At 38.8% G+C, this 10337-nt stretch overlaps 1 protein-coding gene across 1 annotated transcript in view; it reads left to right on the forward strand.

The window, feature by feature from the left end:
- Positions 1 to 10337, forward strand: part of LOC128703844 (TBC1 domain family member 14) — a 104297-nt gene that overhangs the window by 80099 nt on the left and 13861 nt on the right. The window lies entirely within an intron of this gene.

Below are 10337 nucleotides of genomic sequence, written 5' to 3' on the forward strand. Positions count from 1 at the left end.
TATATCCAATTTTTCTTTATCTAAATCATTTGATACCCTCATCACCTTACTCTTTTCTATGTTCACTTTCAACTTTCTGCCTTTACACACATTCCCAAACTCATCCACTAACCTTTGCAATTTTTCTTTAGAATCTCCCATAAGCACAGTATCATCAGCAAAAAGTAACTGTGTCAATTCCCATTTTGAATTTGATTCCCCTAATTTAATCCCACCCCTCTCCCGAACACCCTAGCATTTACTTCTTTTACAACCCCATCTATAAATATATTAAACAACCATGGAGACATTACACATCCCTGTCTAAGACCTACTTTTACCGGGAAGTAGTCTCCCTCTCTTCTACACACCCTAACCTGAGCCTCACTATCCTCATAAAAACTCTTAATATTTTATATGTACTCTGATAATTATACTTATGTGTACCTGTACCTAAATATACTTACACACTGTGCTGGTGTGCAGGTACACATTAAAATCGCTAAGAGTCTCTCTACTCACGACACCAATAGCACATAATAATCATCACTCTTGGGCAAATTCAATGTCTTATTTTACATTAATATAGACATTTTCATTAATCCATCTATGATGTTTTCCTCAAAATTATATAAGAAACACGTTACATAGCATATAAATATGATATATGCACTCACAGAATAAAAATTGACGTAAATATGAGATTTGTTTACAAAGCGGCTCTGTAGGTAGTGTCAGAAGAATTACGTTTTCTCTAGTCAAACACTGGGGAATATCTGTAGAAAAATATTCCTTTTGTATGCCTTCACTTTATATATAGCAATTCATGACCCTTGTGGGTTTAGCGCTTTTTTATTATGATGATAATAATATCATCATCACTCTAAAAATAGTGTTTATTCTGTACTAACTTGTACACAATGTAAGAGTATTTGTATTGTGAGGTAATTATTATTATAATAAAAGAAATATTGCGAGGTAAAAGTTTTACAAACTCTTACAAACGTATGTGAATGAAGTAAAAGCAGACACATATTAATACACATTTATTTCGCCTGACAAAGTGATCGCCCATTACATGTTCAGTTTGTGTTCTTACATTGTCTGAACTCTGTATCTCGTTCTCTCTCTCATTTACTCTTTTGTTAACTAGTTGGCTCTCATTGACAATGGCGTCTAAGCTTAGCCGTGATAAAAAGAGGAGTTGTTAGCCTCTTGCTTTAAGTGCCAAGTTAGAGGATGATAGTGTGCCATTCTGATATTATTCAATAAACACCCTGCCACTTAGCTCTCACACATTTATACCTTGGTCCCTCGATAATCGTTGGGCTCGATAGTCGTCCTTTTCAGAAATCGTTGCGTTATTTTCATCCAAACATTGGCTCGCAAATGGTTGGTTGACTCGCTAATCGTTGTTCGTCCTGGATGCATACTCACGGCTCTGAACTGCCTCGGCCTCCCTTCCCAGCCAGTGTGCCATTGTTTACCAGTGAGCGACGGTCCCCTCACTTGTTCATACGAAATATTTCATAATATTTCATTCATTTTAGTGCTTGCAAGTGCTAAATAAGCTACCATGGCTCCAAAGAAAGCTCCTAGTGCCAAGCCTTTGGTAAAGAAGGTGAGAAATATGATTGAATTTAAGAAAAACATCATTGAACAATATGAAAGTGGCGTACGTATGGCCGAACTGGCCAGGATGTATAACAAATCCCATACAACCATATCTTACATTGTGGCCAAGAAAAAGGAAATCAAGGAAGCTGTTGTTGCAAAGGGGGTAAATATGCTGACAAAAATGAGATCACCAGTACTCGAAGAGGTTGAGAAGTTATTATTGGTGTTGATAAACGAGAAACAATTAGCAGGAGATAGTCTTATGATGTCGATTATTTGTGAAAAGGCTAGGCAGTTGCATGACGATCTGGTAAAGAAATTGCCTGCAATGAGTACTGATATTTGTGAATTTAAGGCCAGCAAAGGTTAGTTTGAGAGATTTAAGAACCGTAGTGGCATACACAGTGTGATAAGGCATGGTGAGGCTGCCAGTTCGGACAAAATTGCAGCCACAAAATTCGTAAGTGAATTCAAGGAGTACATAGAGGCTGAAGGACTGAAACCTGAACAAGTGTTCATTTGTGACAAAACAGACCTCTTTTGGAAGAAAATGCCAAAGAGGACCTACATTACTCAGGAGGAAAAGGGACTGCCAGGACACAAGCCTACGAAAGATAGGCTGACGCTCATGTTCTGTGCTAATGCTAGTGGGGATTTCAAAGTGAAGCCATTACTAGTGTACCATTCTGAAAATCCCAGAGTGTTCAGGAAAAACAATGTTTTGAAGAGTAAATTGTGTGTGTTTTGGATATCTAATAACAAGGCATGGGTCACGAGGGAAATTTTCGTTGAGTGGTTCAATGAAGTGTGAAGAATTACCTCCTGGAAAAGAAATTGGATCTCAAGTGCCTCCTGCTAATGGACAGTGCACCTACTCATCCTCCAAACTTGGATGACCTAATTCTGCAGGAGTTTGGGTTCATCACAGTAAAGTTCTTGCCCCCGAATGCCACTCCTCTCCTCCAGCCCATGGACCAGCAGGTCATTTCAAACTTTAAAAAACTCTACACGAAAGCAATGTTTCAAAGGTGCTTTAATGTGACCTCAGACACTCACTTGACCCTAAGAGAGTTTTGGAAAGAACACATCAGTATCCTCCATTGCATAAGCCTTATAGGTAAGGCTTGGCAGGGAGTGACTACCAGGACTTTGAACTCTGGAGAAAATTGTGGCCAGATTGTGTCTGCAAGAGGGATTTTGAAGGGTTTGTGGCTGACCCTGATGAGCCCATGTCAGTTGTGAACCCTGTTGTGGCATTGGGGAGTTCCATGGGGTTGGGTGTGAGTTTGGAGGATGTGGAAGAGTTGGTGGAGGACCACAACGAAGAGCTAACCACTGAGGAGCTGCAAGAGCTTCAGCAGCAACAGCAACAGATCGCAGTTCAGAATCTTGCTACAGAGGAGGAGGAAGAGAGATGGAAGAAGGTGCCTTCTACAGAAATTAACCCTTTCAGGGTCGGCAGGCCCTGTCAGAGACTTGTTCGCAGGGTCGGCCAGATTTCAAAAAAAAAAAAAAAAAAATTTCTTTTGAAAAAATATTTTTTTTTCTAAACATTATAGGCTAAACAAAAATTTTTTACCATCAATACTTACCGAGATATGGAGGCGTAAATTTGACAGAAAATGCACATCATGTGGTAACATCACTGACTGCCATCACCCGGAACTCTTTTATTTAGTATTTTATGTACTATTTTCTATTATTTTTTAATTTTTCTTTTTCCAAGTAACTTTTATGGCCTGTGAGACCAATATGATCAGTATTTTGTAAGTTATTTCTTTTTCAATACTACACAATAACGGCATAAACACTGTTGTCGTTGTTTTGCTTACAGAAAATATTTACACAAACAAATGATATGAAATGTTGTTTATTACTATTTTCTATATTTTATATACACATATACAGTCACAGGAAATGTTTCTAGAAGTTCTGCAGCCTGTGGAAGTCTTTGAAACATGGTGTCATGCACAGTGGTGTTTTACACTCCTCACACATAAAACGAGTGTCTCTGCGTTGTTGTGGGCGTTTTTTTGTATGTGCACAGACATAACACCTCTTCTGAGCCTTTTTCTTGAAAGCAGTAGCAGGCAGTTGTATTAGGAAGTGATCACCATGCTTCAAACGAGAAGGAAGTTGTTGAAAATTTGGTGGGCGGTCTATTGCAGGCGTTGTTCCTTGGTACTTGAATACTATTTGTCTGATGACAGACAAACAGAATTTGCCATATGGTGGTTTGTTTCTGGTCCTCATCTTATACATATTATAAGCATTCAGCATGGAAATGTCCAGAAGATGAAAAAAGAGTTTTATGTACCACTTATAACTCTTGCGAACACAATCAGCAAACCCAATCTGCATGTCACATTTGTCCACTGAATGCATATTGAGGGTGTAGTCCATCACAGCTGCAGATTTTAGAATGGGTTCATTGCTTTCTCTGTGCTGCCTGCCAGTATCTGCCATTTAATTAGGGTGAACTGATGACAACAGTGTGACATCTCGTTTGTCATGCCACCGAAATGCCATGATGTCATTGGCAGCAAACGCCTGCACCTCACCTCTACAAGTGCCAGCGTCAAACCTGGGCATATGTTTCCGATTTGCACGCACTGCGCCACACACATCTGTCATGTTCACTCGCAAAAAATCACTGAGTGTGGGGCTTGTGTACCAGTTATCTGTACAGTGGACCCCCGCATAACGATTACCTCCGAATGCGACCAATTATGTAAGTGTATTTATGTAAGTGCGTTTGTACGTGTATGTTTGGGGGTCTGAAATGGACTAATCTACTTCACAATATTTCTTATAGGAACAAATTCGGTCAGTACTGGCACCTGAACATACTTCTGGAGTGAAAAAATATCGTTAACTGGGGGTCCACTGTATATAATATATGCCCCTTACCAAGGTATGGTTCTATCATTGTTCTAACCACATCACCAGAGTTGCTCAATAACTTCCTGGTATTTTGCAATGTATAACTTCCAGTGTACACAATAATATCCAATACCAGACCACTGTAACAATCACAAAGCACAAACAACTTTATACCAAAGAGTTTCCTCTTGCTTGGTATGTACTGCTTGAAAGAGAGTCTTCCTTTGAACAGAATCAAAGACTCGTCAGTTACAAGCTTCCTGAAGGGATAAAAATACATATTGACTTTCTCTTTCAGATACACAAACACATGCCTAATCTTATATAACCTGTCGTTTCTGTCAGGCCTGGTTTTGTCTGAAAAGTGAAGCATACGTAACAGTAGCACAAATCGATTCACTGGCATTATATCACTGAAACCTGGGTTTGCAATCAGGCGGTCTGTTGACCAGTATGATTTCACACTGTGCTTATACACACGCAGCATAAGCATTATTGTGGCAAAGAAAAGATACATCTCAGCCACAGTTGTCTCCTTCCACTGGTGCAAACGTGATTTTGGTGAAAGTATTGTGTTTGCCATGGTGTACTCGTAGTATGTGTTGCTTTCCATGACAATACTTTCCATCAGGGGTTCGTCAAAGAATAACTGGAAACATTCCAGTTCAGTGGCATTGTTTCCCAGTGTACAACATGGCCGTTTTCCATTTTGGCTGTCATCAAACTGGTGGGGATTTGGAACAAAATTGACAGCTTCCTGCCAATTCCAGGTGCAGTCTGCTGGTGGGTACTGGACAATGACAGGTGGTTGTGGTTGTGGTTGTGAAGGCTGGTGTGATGGGTGGGTGGGGGATGGTGGCCTTTGTTGTAGATCAGCTGAGGCAGTGGTATGGGTGGCAGCGTGGGTGGCAGCATGGGTGGCAGCATGGGCCACTGCTGGTGCCTCATGGCCGGCACCACCACTACCACCACCATGCACATTTTCCATCCCAATTGCAACAGTATCATCGTTAATTTCACTGTCAGTTCCTGCTCTACAGCCACGAGATGTACTCCTTTCCCTTGGAATAGCATATGGCACACTACCAGAGCGCATATATCGTCGTATATACTGATGCTTCACTGGGGAATATTGCACTTCTCTATCACTACTGGAACTAGTTTGAAGAGCTTGTAGTTCATAATCACTATCACTATCATCACAAATGCTCACATCTGAGTCTGGGATTTGGGAAAATAGGAGTTTCCTCTTTGATTCTGGTACAACTGAGCGTGAACAAGACGGCCCAGCAGCAGAGGTGGAAAGCTGAGGGTCGTCTGGGTTTTCCTCAGTATTACCGATATTATGGTCATTAGTTTCGGTCAAAACCTCACCAAAACCTTGAAACTCATCTTCACTGGCACTTCCATCTGTATTAGAACTGTCACTGGAGAAGAAAAGTGTCCCAATTCGCCGAGGAGTGAGGAGCTTCTTACTGTGAGGCATGGTGGACAAGGTGTACTAAAATGGCGTTCTCACAATGCGCCACTGGGTTCCAGATTTTTTCTACTGTGCACACCCACCACGCAGACCCATTCTCTCACATCTAGGCCTACCAGCCTTTTCCCGCGAGATTTGAAGGCGCTAGAATTTATGCGTACTAGTACGTCAAAAACCTTGGCGCATAAGCCATACTAGTATGGCCGAAACCCTGAAAGGGTTAAGGAGATTTTTGAAATGTGGGTTAGGATTGAAAGATTTATGGAGAAACATCACCCTGAGAAGGATGTTGCAAGCCATATTGGCAACTTGTACAGTGACAAAGTCTTGACCCATTTTAGAGAAGTTTTAAAGAGACACCAGAAACCGAGCTCTCTGGACACTTTTTTTTTGTGAGACTGGACTCCAGTGACTCTCAAGCTGGTCCTAGTGGCATTAAGAAACAGAGAAGAGAAGTAACCCCAGAAAAGGACTTGGCACCTGAGGTGTTGATGGAAGGGGATTCTCCTTCCAAACAGTAATTCAATGTCTCTCCTCCTCCAGACTTCCATACACTAAGAAGAATCGCCAATAAAGGTAAGTGTTATGCTGTTAATGTTTCATTCATTATGTCCCATTGTATTGTTTATGTACTACATCTATATTTCATATAAATTTTTTTTTTTTGTTTTAATACTTCTGGGTGTCAGGAACGGATTAATTGTATTTACATTATTTCTTATGGGGAAAATTGATTTGAAAATCGTCTATTTCGATAATCGTCGCACTTCCAGAAACGGATTAACGACGATAAATGAGGGACCACTGTATTAATATTTTAAGGTAAGTAATAAGTGTACTCTGTGTGTATCTTACCTTTTATTGTGTTTTTTTTTTTTTTTTTTTTTTGCCTATTTCTATTGGTCAGTGTGCGCAGTATAAAAAAAAATTCTGCAGCACACAGTGCGTAATGAGAAAAAAAAAACTTTGACCGTGTTTTTGGATTAAAACAGCGACTTTGCAATATATTTTCGTATGGTATTTATTGTTGTATTCTAGTTTTCCTGGTCTCATTGTATAGAATGGAAGACATATTACAGAAATTGAGATGATTTTGACTGGTTTTACAATGAAAAGTACCTTGAAATTGAGCTCAGAGTAGCAGAAATGTTCGATTTTTACCAAAGTTCAAAAGTAAACAAATCATGCTAAGCGTCAAATACATGTCAACTGGTGAGTCTAATATTCTTTCACAAGTGCGCTGATATTATTTATACCATTTCTACACTAATGCAGTAGTCTGCATAACAGTAAGTCTTCTATTTTTTTGTGAGAATAAAAATTCAAAGTGGAAAGCAAAAGAATGTAAGAGGGGTGTGGGGACGTGACTAATGAACAGAGGAAATGTTATTTTAGTGCCAGGAATGTCTTTCTTGTTTATTCTGGACCCTATTTGAAAATTGGCATCTTTTGAAATTTGTGTGAAATTTGCAAAATTGCAAAATTCTGACCACTGTATTGGATAGTTGAAATCGGTAAATTGGTGGTCTCTTGTACTCATTCGATATAAAAAATGGAGTTCTAGTGAAAAAGTTATGATTTGTTTCGACTAGTACATTGGAATTGGCCGAAAATAGGGCTTAAAGTGGGCAAAATCGCCGATGGGTAAACATCGTCGAGACCGTTAACTTCGCGAGAGCATAATTCCGTAAGTTTTCCATCAAATTTCATACTTTTGGTGTCATTATGATCGGGAAAAGATTTTCTATCTTTTCATAAGAAAATTTTTTTTTTTTTTTTTAAATTTGGGGGACCCTGAGAACAAGTCTCTGAGAGGGCCTGTGGACCCTAAAATGGTTAATATAAGTAAGTGTAAACTTGTTGTCTGGCATTTATTGCATATTTTATATGTGTTCTGATAATAATACTTGTGGACCTGTGTGGTAGCCAGGCAGAGGGACAACATTACGTTTTCTCTGCTCAGCCACCAGAGAAAATATGTATGAATCTGCGTTTGGCCCAGTTACTCCCCCACTCTGCTTTTGTTTAAAATTTTCGGCATGAATTATTCATTACTTCTCCCTTCGTTTGTGATGGCATCTAAAGGTAGTTATTAGAAACGATTAAATTCAGTGAACAAGGTATGTTGATGCTAATAATATGGCTCTGGGCCAAAGTGTAGGTAGATGGTAGGTATAGCCCAGGTGGGCTACACCTACCTACAAATAAATACTACTCACCTCTCTTCTTACATTAAGACTACACATATTTTAAGATAAATAGTGAGTGTACTGTATGTGTATTTTAACTCTGGGATGTTTTAAATATCGTATATTGAGTATGAGGCAGGGAGCCAGTGCTACCTACACCTGACTTCCTACTACTCACCTCTCTCCCTACATTAAGATTAAAAATACTTTAAGATAAGTAATGAATGTACTGTGAATGTATTTTACTTTGTGTGTTTTTAATGCCTAGTTCTATTACTAACTTAATATAATTTAATATAATTTTGTCTGGCATTTATATGCATTTATAAATGGAAAAAATGGCGTTCTGCTTTCCGGCGATGTCTGCTTTCCGGCGATAGCCTGGAACCTAACCCCCCGTATAAGTGGGGCCCTACTCTAAATGAACATTTAACATCACACTTACCTTTATTGAAGACTCTGTTGGAGCATGGAAGACAGGGAAGGGAGGCAAGTTAATTGTTTGGAGACAGGACAAAATGCTTGAATATGACACTAATATCAACTCTACGGATTATTTATCTATCACAATTCATCTAATATGACATAATAAACAATAATAATAACACAGAAACATGATACATACTCTAGAATGAATAAAATATGTCAATACATATATGAGGAGTAAGTGGTGGTGGTGTTATTGTTGGGTTTATAAGGGCCACTGACAGCATAAGCCGTATATATATTAGTGGTGGTGGAGGTGGCAGCAGAGGCAGTGTTGTCAGTGGCCCTATATACCTCCAATAACATTGGAGGAGTTAAGTTTCATGTCGTCCTTTTTCTGTTGCTTAATCACTTAACATACATGTTCTTGCTACACTGTTAATGCTACACTTTATCACTGGCTGGCACTATAGCCTTTATTGAGTCCTGCTGCTTTAGTATCGTACATATCGTAGAATCATTGAATCACTGAAGAAAGCACATTCTTCCCTCTCTCTTCCACTGGGACACGTTCTGTATGACTGCCAAAATCCAAGGGAAATCAAGAAAACCAAGGCTATACATGTATTTTGACGAAAAAAGTTGCAGATAACCAAAATTCATGAAAACCGAGACTCACGAAAACCAAGGGTCCACTGTATTTGCACAATTTATTATCATATTAAAATTTATATGGGTAATTATTAAGTAATCAAAGTGTAGGAATATTATGATTTTTTACATTTGGTTTCTGAACTTGTCTGTTCATAAAAGTGACCTTTTTGCTGAACTAGTCTTTTACCACCCTGTGGACCCTTGATTTTTCAGTCAACTGGTGAGCTCAGTTGTCATCTCTATGCAGTGCTACAAAAACATATAAGTGGCAATATGTACACCAAACTTGTACAAACATTCCTGAATACCATTTGCCAAAATATTTTCAATGCTCTCAATTTAAATTGAGACATCAGAATTTTGGAAAAAATCCAGTTTTCTCAGATATTACTTATTTTCAGTACAATTAAATCTTGACATTTCTTCCGAAAAAATCATTTCAGCTTTGAAATGTGGATGACTGCTTCAGTTATGACTGTACATTGGAACCTCTACTTACAAGTTTAATCCGTTCCATGACCTTGCTCGCATCTGGATTTGCTCGTTTGCAGATTCAGTTTTCCTCATTTAAATTAACTGAAATGGAATTAATTCGTTCCAGTGGAATTCCAGGCATGACAAAATACTTCAATAATTTACCTAATATCAACTCTACACTTTATTTATCTATCACAATTCATCTAATATGACATAATAAACAATATTAATAACATAGAAACATGATATATACAGTAGAATGAATAAAATACATGTCATTACATATGTGGCTAGTGGTGGTGACAGCGGCCATTATTGTTGTTGAGGTTTATAGGGGCACTACAGCGGCCATTCCTGCTCCTGACTACGTGTGTAGAGAACCTAGGATAACCCAAAAAAGTCAGAGTGTGACTTATAATTGCTACACTCTTAATGCTACACTTTGTCACTGACTCCTCCTGCTTTACTATTGTATATATCATGAAGTGGTATGCTGGTACTGCCTGGCCAAGTCCTTAACCCTCCACCTAGTTTTTTTCTTCTCAGCACTGTCCTTTACAATTGCTTTCTTAGGACCCATGGTTAGAAACAAGAAATTTCACAAAATAACTGCATGAAACTTAGGGAAAACA

The sequence above is a fragment of the Cherax quadricarinatus genome, chromosome 87 (assembly GCF_038502225.1).
Source record: "Cherax quadricarinatus isolate ZL_2023a chromosome 87, ASM3850222v1, whole genome shotgun sequence".
In the NCBI taxonomy this organism is placed as follows: Eukaryota; Metazoa; Arthropoda; class Malacostraca; order Decapoda; family Parastacidae; genus Cherax; species Cherax quadricarinatus.